This window comes from Neofelis nebulosa, chromosome X, assembly GCF_028018385.1.
Source record: "Neofelis nebulosa isolate mNeoNeb1 chromosome X, mNeoNeb1.pri, whole genome shotgun sequence".
NCBI lineage: Eukaryota > Metazoa > Chordata > Mammalia > Carnivora > Felidae > Neofelis > Neofelis nebulosa.
Window position 1 is genome coordinate 82,147,730 of NC_080800.1, and position 10,024 is coordinate 82,157,753.

Sequence of the window (10,024 nt, forward strand, 5' to 3'; positions counted from 1 at the left end):
CCTCCTAACTAACTCTTAGAATTTGAGTATTGATTGCTTGGATATGCAGGTACATGTACTTATGGACTTTACCATTTGCCAGATAAGAGTTTGTAAAGTATGGCCTGTGAGCCAAATTCAGCCCACCCTCTGTTTTTATAAATAAAGTTTTATTGGAACACACCCACAATACTTTGGCACTGCAACGGGAGAGTTGAGTAGTTGAGACAGAAATTACATAGCCCAAAAGGCCAAAATCTTTACTTTATGGCCTTTTACTAAAAAAAAAAAATTGCCACTCCCTGGGCTAGATGGTCAAAGCAGATATATAACAACCACTATAAATCTTTCAGCAGATCCACTCCTTGGTCTGTCTGCCAAATACTTTTTTTAAAGTTTATTTTATTTATTATTTATTTTTGAGAGAGAGAGAGAGAGAGAGCACACTCTTGTGGGGAAGGGGCAGAGAGAGAGTGGGAAAGAGAATCACAAATAGGCTCTGCATGCTGTCAGAGCAGAGCCCAACTCGGGGCTGGAACCCATGAACAATGAGATCATGAACTGAGCTGAAACTGAGAATTGGAGGCTAACCCAACTGAGCCACCCAGGTGCCCCCAGCTTGCAAAATTCTATATCAGGTCTGTTCTTTTTGCCCATCCTCTATTTTTCTGGAATTGTTTACACAAACCTTTGTCCTCAGTGAATTAGAGTCTTCCTGTGGACAATAGGTTTAAGAGATTCCTACAACCCTTATTTCTTTCTAAAGAATATTTTATTTATTTATTTATTTATTTATTTATTTATTATTTAATTATTTGTTGGCATATGAAAATTTATTATTGTCATGTTTTCACCATCAAAACTTATGATCTTGGTCTTTATTTCTTGTCTTTGCATAAGGCCAAAAGACATTAGCTACTTTGATAACCTTAAAGCAAACTCCAGGAATGTCATTGACAGCATGACCTTTGAGACAAAATCCAGCAACCAGAACTTCATCATTTTCCTCAATAAAATTCAAACAACCGTCATTGTGTACAAAGGCTGTGATTTTTTTTTTTTTTGCCATTCTTGATTAGCTGGACCCTGACACACTTCCTAATGGCAGAATTTGTCTGTTTTCTTTCAACCCCTACTTTTTCCAGCACAATTCCTTTTGCATGAGAAGCACTTCCAAAAGGGTTGGCCTTCAGGGCTGTGCCCAAATGTGCTTTCTTGTATTGTTTATCATGCTACTTCTGATCTCCTTGGTAGCTACCGAGCTTTCTGGCACTTGCTCATCCTGTTGGCACCACAGACCTGAGCAAAAGAGCTCTAAAAAATATTTTGAAAGTAAATAAACAAAAATATATAGTATCAAACGTGGATGAGAAACAATTGAATGTGGCCATTCTGTCATTGTGTCAAGCACAATCTAATTCACAGATATGGATGACTGAGGCCTGAGCACTCTTTAATAGAATACAAATATCTAGGCAAGAGTGAAGAATAACTGCATCTTGATGAGGGTGAGGAAAAGAGGCAGGATATTTGTGGCAGAAGCTTGAAGTGGATGATGGGGATGTCCCTTAGGACTTTATAGGGATCTTGGAGCGACGGTGCTTCCGATTATACCGATACATTTGGAGAAAAACATAAGCTTGTGAAGGCTCTTAAGACTGAAAATTTATGCAAGGCTTTGCTGGACCCTGGCTCACTCCATGAAAGGGCCTCTCATACACAGTGGCCTCTCAGAAGGGGAGACACCAGCTGTGAGTTATGTTTTTAACTTCTAGGAAACAGGCTACGCAGAGGGTCTATGTTTATATTATGAGTCACGGCAGGGACAGGTGGTGGGTCTGGAGTTTGACGTTTGCAAATGATGTCTCTGACTGCCAGGATTGTTCAGAAGAGTTGCTTGTTTGTAGGAGTGAGTTTGGAAAAGAAATGAATAAATGAAAAGGCTTCTTTCTCTCAGTTACCATTTTCTAATTAAACTCTTTCCTTGAATTTGTTAAGGAAAAATGATACCAATATACAAGGGCTATTGTAGCAACTTAAATTAATCAACAAAATGTGAGAACTTCAAAAGAAAAGAACTGAACACTAGATTCTACCAGCATTGGGAATAATATAAGAATGAATGAATAAATAAACGAATGAATGATGAGGGAAACTCTGGATAAGGAAAAACAAAAATTAAACCCTCCTTTTTTTCTTGAATGGAGAGTCAGAATTCAAATATTGGCTGCCTAGAATTTCCATTATCTTGACCTTAAAGTTCTCCCTTTTATTTCTGGTTTATATCTTTAAAATGTTATATGCTGTCTGAGAGATGTTTTAGCTTGTCACCATAATATCTGTCAACATTTTGTGGGTCCACTTCTCAGTCAGAAAGATTGACATCAAGGACATATTATACAGAACTGCCAAGGAACTCAATCCAAATACATTTGCTGTATGTATTTGAATTTCACCTTAACTGCTTTGACAAAGATTTGAATTAGAGAACAAAAGAGGAACTTTGAAAGAATGGCAACAGCAACAAAAGAGGAATACACAACATTGATCTAGGTATAAATGCACATGCACACATACACACATTCACACAAACATAGATATAAATAGCAAAACTTATTCTGGACAACCACTTCCCATACTCTACCACTGATGTGACTTTCATTTCCCAGTTCATTATTAACCTAGGGGCATTTGAAGATGAACAAAAAGGACATATTCCACAATTCTGATGAGAAAATTCAACCTTCAATTTGAGTTAGAAGATAACAGCAAAGAGAAAGCTATTTCTTTCAAATTTTGTGCATCTCTCGTAGGTAGATTTATGAAGACTCAAGGAAGTATCTTACCCAACTTACCTTTATGTCTACTAAAATTTGCTTTTAAAATTTGATCTAAGTTATGAGTGTGAATGGATAGTGAAGAACATTAAGCTTCAAATAATATTTACAACTTATTTGGCTTTTCAGTTGTTCTATATTGTTGCCTGAGATATATAACTGCATTTTTGACTTATGGGACCATCCTAGTCCAAAGAACTCCTTTCTGCAGTGTCAAGCCCCAGCAGCCCAATTCAAATTCTCAAGCAGACCAAATGTTCTCTTGAATTCCATGGCTTCACTCACATTGCTCCCTTTACATGTTGTGTTATACACCCACAAGTACTGATTCAATGTTTTTTTATTTCTTGTTGGTGTTTATAATAGACATGTCATGCTTGTTATTTGGGCTAAAAGGCTAGGGCTGAACACTCTAGGAACTTGAATTAGCCCCATGCCAACGTTTTGGAGAGGAAAGAGTACAGATTGCGGAAATACAGAGGCCAGAGGTGAATTCTAGGCTCTGCTGCTTACATACTGTAAATATTTATTTACATACATAAATACTGTAAATATTTATTTACATACATAAATATTGCCTCATAGGTTTACTTTAAGTATTAAAAGAGCTAGCACATGGAAAGCTTATAACACACTAGCAGGTACAGCTCACATGAGTTTTCTTAGTTCTGTAAAGAGCAGGATTCAGGTCCATCTGAGTGTCATTTGTGTTTTACAAATGCTTGTTGACATTTCATAAATAACAGCCACTTGAGTGCTTAATGTGTAGTGTTCTATTATTCTTGCAAATTAATTTCTGTTAAAATAATTTCTTTGCCTTAACAGATCTTCCCAGCTGAAAACCCAGAGTGCTTGCCTAGCTTGAGTCTCAAGGATCTCCACAGCTCTCCAGGATGCTTGGGTGGGCTCCCCAATTTCATCCTGGTGATCAGTCCAGGCCAAAAGAGGGGAAGTGACTCACCAAACGTCCTGTTATCAGGATACTTCCAGTCTTGGAATCAGGCAGCTCTTCAGGCCCTCTCTCTGGCATCCTGCCTAATGTATTTATCTCTGTAGCTTCATGCTCTCATAGTCTTTCTGGGGCTAAAAGGATAGCAGAAGCACCCATATTATGGACTTTGCAATGTCTTCTTTGAGATACAGAAAAAGAAGAGGGGGGAAAAAGTTCAAAGGATAGTCAATATTGCTTTCCTCTTTGAACTCAACACACAAGTCATTCTATTAGATTGAAAGATATGAAATTGTTTTTGTAGTTCAAAAATGACTGAATTTCAGCAATTTCATGTTGTTTTGTCCAATATAACAACTAGTGAGCTGTGTTTCCTACACAAAGTAAATGTCTGTTGGTTTTACTTTCTATTGTAGCCATTCCAAATGTTTTCCATCACATAGTTGTTCAATTGTGTTTATGGCAATGCCACGTTTACTATAGAATGGAGGGAATGGGATAGGAAGTAAACTTGTGATGAGTGCCAAGGATGGGCCAGAAACTCTGTTAGACATTTTACCCGCTTTTAGTCTATGTTCAAAAACATTGTATAGTGGACATCAGGATCTCTTTAATATTCACCTTTTCACTAAATATGCTCTGTGAAGCTCAGAGAAGTTAATTAAAATTTCCAAGTTTGTAGTCAATAAGAAGCAGAGGAGTTCTAACCCAGTTGTATCTGACTTAAAGGCCCAAGCTCTCTCCACTTTGCCATATGGCCTTCCTTTTATGGTGAACTTTTAGGATGGCAGGACCAAAGTTGGTTTAAACTTGTTTGGTACAGTCCATGTGGGGCCATAGATATTGAGTTAGTTAGTAATATCTATCTTCTTCAAATAGGCATGTGTAATAGGGAGTTTGCTATATGAGTTTGGAATTTAGGAGAAATAAATTATGAGATGAAGCTAGGGAATTGGATTTCCATTGAATGACACATAATAATTTCCTATAAATGTTTCTCAAATGAATGAATGATTAGATGAATTACAGATTTTGAGAGTCACCAGTAAGTAACATTGAATGTATATCCTTCTATATTTTTCTATCCATATCCATTATTCAAAGTATTTGAGATTATACTATATAAACTATTTCATCATTTCTTTAGAAATAACTTTTATTGATTTTTAACAGGTATAAATTTCTAGGATTTAAAACTCATCTGGTAAAGAAATTTCTGTTTTTATATAACTAATCTTAGTATGCATTTGAGCCCCATTCTGCCTACTGCAAAAAACCTAATCTTGCTAATTGAAGGTAAACTCAGCTATATTAGGGTTTTCTTAATCTATTCAGTGTGGGGTAAATCAATTGAGGCTGAAATTTGAGTCCCAGACGTAAGGGACTTACATTACATCACTGAATCATGAATGGGGGTGGTTAAATAAAAATAATTTGTCTGACAGCAATTAGGTGTGGAAGAACAAGTAACCACCCTTAAATGAGGAGGTTAAAAAAATATATCCAGTATCCATCCTTATCCACTTGACAAAAGGGGACCTTGGGGAAGATAATACCTGCCTGCTGATTTGTATATGGGAGTTACTATCGTAGACAAATTTTTACAGCAACTTCATTCTTACCTTCTTTTAGGGGTGATACCTATATTTTCTTTGTGAGGGAAAAGGATTTGCTAGGGGTAGTAAATGTGGCAAGATGAAATATTATCTGGTATATTTCCTGCCCTCTCACATATATTTTTACCTTGTGATATTTCCCTCTTCCTGTTTGGATACCTGAGAAACTATAGCCTCACAGGAATTCTCGGTGTCGCCCTAATGTGGGTATGGTATAATAGAAATGGCTTTCTTTCATATGAAGGTCAGAGAATGTCCAAGGTAGCTCCACTGAGTTTCCCATATCTTTCAGAGGTGTGGAACATAGTCCAATTTTTCTGTGTTCCCAGCAGGCTCAAAAGTTAGCTGAGCAAGAGTGTCTATGGTGCTGAGCCAGTCTCATGGTCAAGTTGAGAGACTGCAGCATGGCAACATGAACCATATCTTTGCAGTTTAGACAAGAATTAATTAAAATATCTTAGGGATGTCACCAAAAGTAGTAAAGATCAAAATACTACATAAGCTCTGATAATTTAGATGTCATATAATGAGAAGTGGAGATATATTGATGGGTTGGATTTATCATACATTAACAAAGAAAAATGAGAAGAACTGAATTTACACTAAATTGGAGACAATATACTTCCTACTCACAACAGACTTGGAGCTCAAAATGGAGATTAGATTTAGTTACAATATAGAAAAGTACACAAAGTGACACTTCTTATATACTGTGTACTTTATTGTGTCTTGAAAATTCACACCTGCTATATTTTCCCCTCCTTGTAAAAATTATATTTATTTATTTATTTATTGGAGGAATTTTACAAAACATAGCAGAATTTCAGCTCTTGATCAGAGCCAGAAATGAAACTTAAATATCTCAGACAAAAGAAAGAAACAAAGGTGAGGATCATTACTCTACTCCAGACATCTGCCTGGAAGTTTTTTCAGTAAAGGAAACATTCTTAGAATCCCCATTTTCAGAACTCTTTAAGACATGTGACAGAAATAAATAATTGTAAAAAATTTAAATAACGCAGACATGAATAAGGTGAATCTGTTTATATTACCTATTTTTTTCCAAAGATATCTTTTGATCTAAAAATCCTTTAATAATTTCTTTGTATTTATTATACTAGCATCTATGTATATATATACACACACAAAAGTTGTTCATATCTGGGGCACCTGGGTGGCTCAGTTGTTTAATTCCCCTTCAAAATAAATAAATTTTAAAAAAGTGTTCATATTCTTACCCTATTTTTCTGTTGGTGTGTAAGTGCATTTTATATGTTAAGATTATTGGCCACTTTTATATTATACTTTACAAATATTTTCTCTCAAGATTTTTTATGCCTTTTAATTGTATTCATGTTAATTTTTGTCATATAGAATGTGTTTACATTTTGCTTATGCACAAAGTTCAACATAAACAAATTTGGACCAAATAACAGTGCATCATTTCTTTTTTTTTTTTTTTTTTTTTTTTTTTTTTTTAATTTTTAACGTTTATTTTATTTTTTGAGACAGAGAGAGACAGAGCATGAACGGGGGAAGGGCAGAGAGAGAGGGAGACACAGAATCGGAAGCAGGCTCCAGGCTCTGGGCCATCATCAGCCCAGAGCCCGACGCGGGGCTCGAACTCACGGACCGTGAGATCGTGACCTGAGCTGAAGTCGGACGCTTAACCAACTGAGCCACCCAGGCGCCCCAACAGTGCATCATTTCTAATTGTATAAACCTCAAAGTCAGCTAAGCAGGAGATCAGAAATCTACAAAATTGAAACCCTAGTAAATGCAGGACTTAGTGTAAGGGGCAGGGCTCTCAGTGTCAGTTCTAGTTTTGTATCTCTGCTCTCACATTTATATGTTTGGTGATTTGGGATAAGCAACTTACCTAAGCCTCCAGAGGTTTCACCATTATTAAAGGATATTTAAAAAGTTATCACTATGATATTCCTCTATTCTAGCTTTTTAGGCTAAGGGGCATAGTTTCACATTGTATGTTGATGTCATGTTTTCCCTCCTTCTTTTTTCCCTTCTCTTTCCCCCTCCTCTTCCTCTTCCCCATCTCCTTCTGCTCTTCCTCCTTCTCCTCCTCCTCTTTTCCCCCCGTCTTCATCTACCTTGGACAACATGACTAACACGTTTAAAGCAACCACTCCCTGAACCCTGAAAACACATCTAGCAGAAAAGCATATAGGGAGAATGAGAGTTAGAATCATCTTATTGCCATTTCTTATGTGCTCATCCTTAGAAAAGTTATTTACTTTCTATAAACATAAGGTTAATCATCTGAAAAATGTAAAATATTGCTGCCTTCTTTAAAGAATTTTTTTCCAAAGAGAAAATGAGTCAATCTAAAGAAGTTTTCTGGCATGTGCTTTTCTGGCTTCTGGGATGTTATCTAACCTCATATGGCTTCCTTTAATTATAGTGATGACTGTCATATAAACTAAATAGTATAGTGATTAAGCAATGCCCTTCCCACTTAGATGAGTACCAAATTATCAGTAAAAACTTGAATGAAGGTAAATTGTATCTGAACATTCTATCATTGTGTCAAGTAGTACTTAATTCACAGGGAGGGATGACTGAGGCCTGAGGACTCAACAGAATACAGATTTCTATGAAAGATGAAATCATGACTTCCTCTGGTTGGGGGTGAGAAGAGGTAGGATCTTTGTGGGAGAAGCTTGAAGTGGATTATGGGGCAAAGGACATTGTAAAAGTCTGGGAGAGATGGTTCTTAAAATTGCTGTCTGTGGTAGATCATGTTTCTTAAGACAGTGGCAACAATATCTGTCATTCCATGTGCTCTTTTGGAATGTGACCTTGCATTTAACCAGCCAAGAATATAAGTTTATTTTCCTTTTCCTTGAATCTTTCCAGAGTCCCTGTATTTATTTTTGACCAATAAAATTCAGCAGAAGTAATGCTGTAGAGTTTCCAAGTCTGTGCGCTAAAAAGTCTTCAGCTTTCACCTTTATCTCTTGGAATTCTCCTTTTTCTGTAACTCAGCTGCCATGCTGTGAGGAGTAATTACAAGCAGTAACGTGGAAGGGTCCACGTGGAGAATTGAGTCTCCTTGCTGCTAGCTCCAACTGAGCTCCCAGTCAGTGGCATGCATCTGAGTCCTTAGTATGTGATACTATTTTTGACCTTTTGACCATCCCAGCACTCCAGCTGAGGCCACCTTAAACAAAAGAACCACCTAACCAAACCATAGAATCATGACAAAGAATAATAATAAAATGTTGATGTTTTAAGCGTCTGTGTTTGGAGTGACTTGTTATGGAGCAGCAGATAACCAAACACTGCCTACATTTGGATTGGTAGAATATGGGAAAGACTATATATATATATATATATATATATATATATATATTATTTGTGAAAGCTCTCAAGATCTGATGAACCATGACTCCTTGACCCACCTCATGAAAGGTCCTCTCCTATAGGGGGAACTCTCAGAAAAGAGAGACACAAGTTTCAGATTATATTTAAAAATTCCAAGGGGCGCCTGGGTGGCGCAGTCGGTTAAGCGTCCGACTTCAGCCAGGTCACGATCTCGCGGTCCGTGAGTTCGAGCCCCGCGTCAGGCTCTGGGCTGATGGCTCGGAGCCTGGAGCCTGTTTCCGATTCTGTGTCTCCCTCTCTCTCTGCCCCTCCCCCGTTCATGCTCTGTCTCTCTCTGTCCCAAAAAATGAATAAAAAACGTTGAAAAAAAAATTTTAAAAATTCCAAAAGACAGAGAGTTGCTTACAGATGATATTACATAGTTAATGAGTTTTAAAGGCTAATGTCTGCATATGATGCAATGTGACTGTATTCTTTTTCTGAAGAGTGCTAAGAATGGTCCCATGGTTTTGAAATATAAAGAAAGGAATGAAATGTCCTCTTTCTCTCTGATTATTTCATATCTTGGACTGACTTCTTTCACTTTGGAAGTAAGAATTTGATCAACATCCAGGGGGTGCTGCAGTATTCCATAATCACCAACGGACTTTTAGTATCAAATACAATGAAAATGACTATATATGAGCGACTGCTACAATTCAATTTGTTACAGAGCAGAAGCAAGGGAGAAGAGAAGGAAAGAAACCTTAGAATAAGAAAAAACATACCATATTTTAAGAGAAAGAAAGGGTTCTGAATATTGGCTGTTTGGACACCTTGCTGTCATGATTACCTCTCTAGAATGGGATGTACAGTTGTTCCAGACAGTCACAATAACATTCATTAGCATTTAGTACATCCATTTCCCTATTAGCAAAAGTGGGAACCCAGTTCAGTTATTATAATAACATAAAATTGAGCTTAAATTGTTCAGTAAATGTCCAAATTTAGAGATAAAAGAATCCCCAACAAAAGGGCAGCAATGAAACTGCAGAAAGGCATGTAGAAAATTGCAGGCAGGAGCAGAGATACAAACAACACATCTATGTGTGTGTGCATGTGTGTATTTATAGAGCACTGCTCTCTCAGAACAATCCTTCTTCCAGGACAATCTTTATCTCAGAGGCTTGCTGGCATAATTAAATTAATTGACCATGTAAAGAGGTTATCATAGTGAGAGTTCCCTTAGCTTGTTCCCTAATGGGCAGGCTTCATGTATTTTTGGGTGGCCTCTGAATTCTATCAGGTACCTAGGGCATTTA

At 37.0% G+C, this 10,024-nt stretch overlaps 1 pseudogene; it reads right to left on the reverse strand.

The window, feature by feature from the left end:
* Positions 1–842: 842 nt before the first annotated feature.
* LOC131502106 (small ribosomal subunit protein uS12-like) lies at positions 843–3,846 on the reverse strand (annotated as a pseudogene).
* Positions 3,847–10,024: the final 6,178 nt, after the last annotated feature.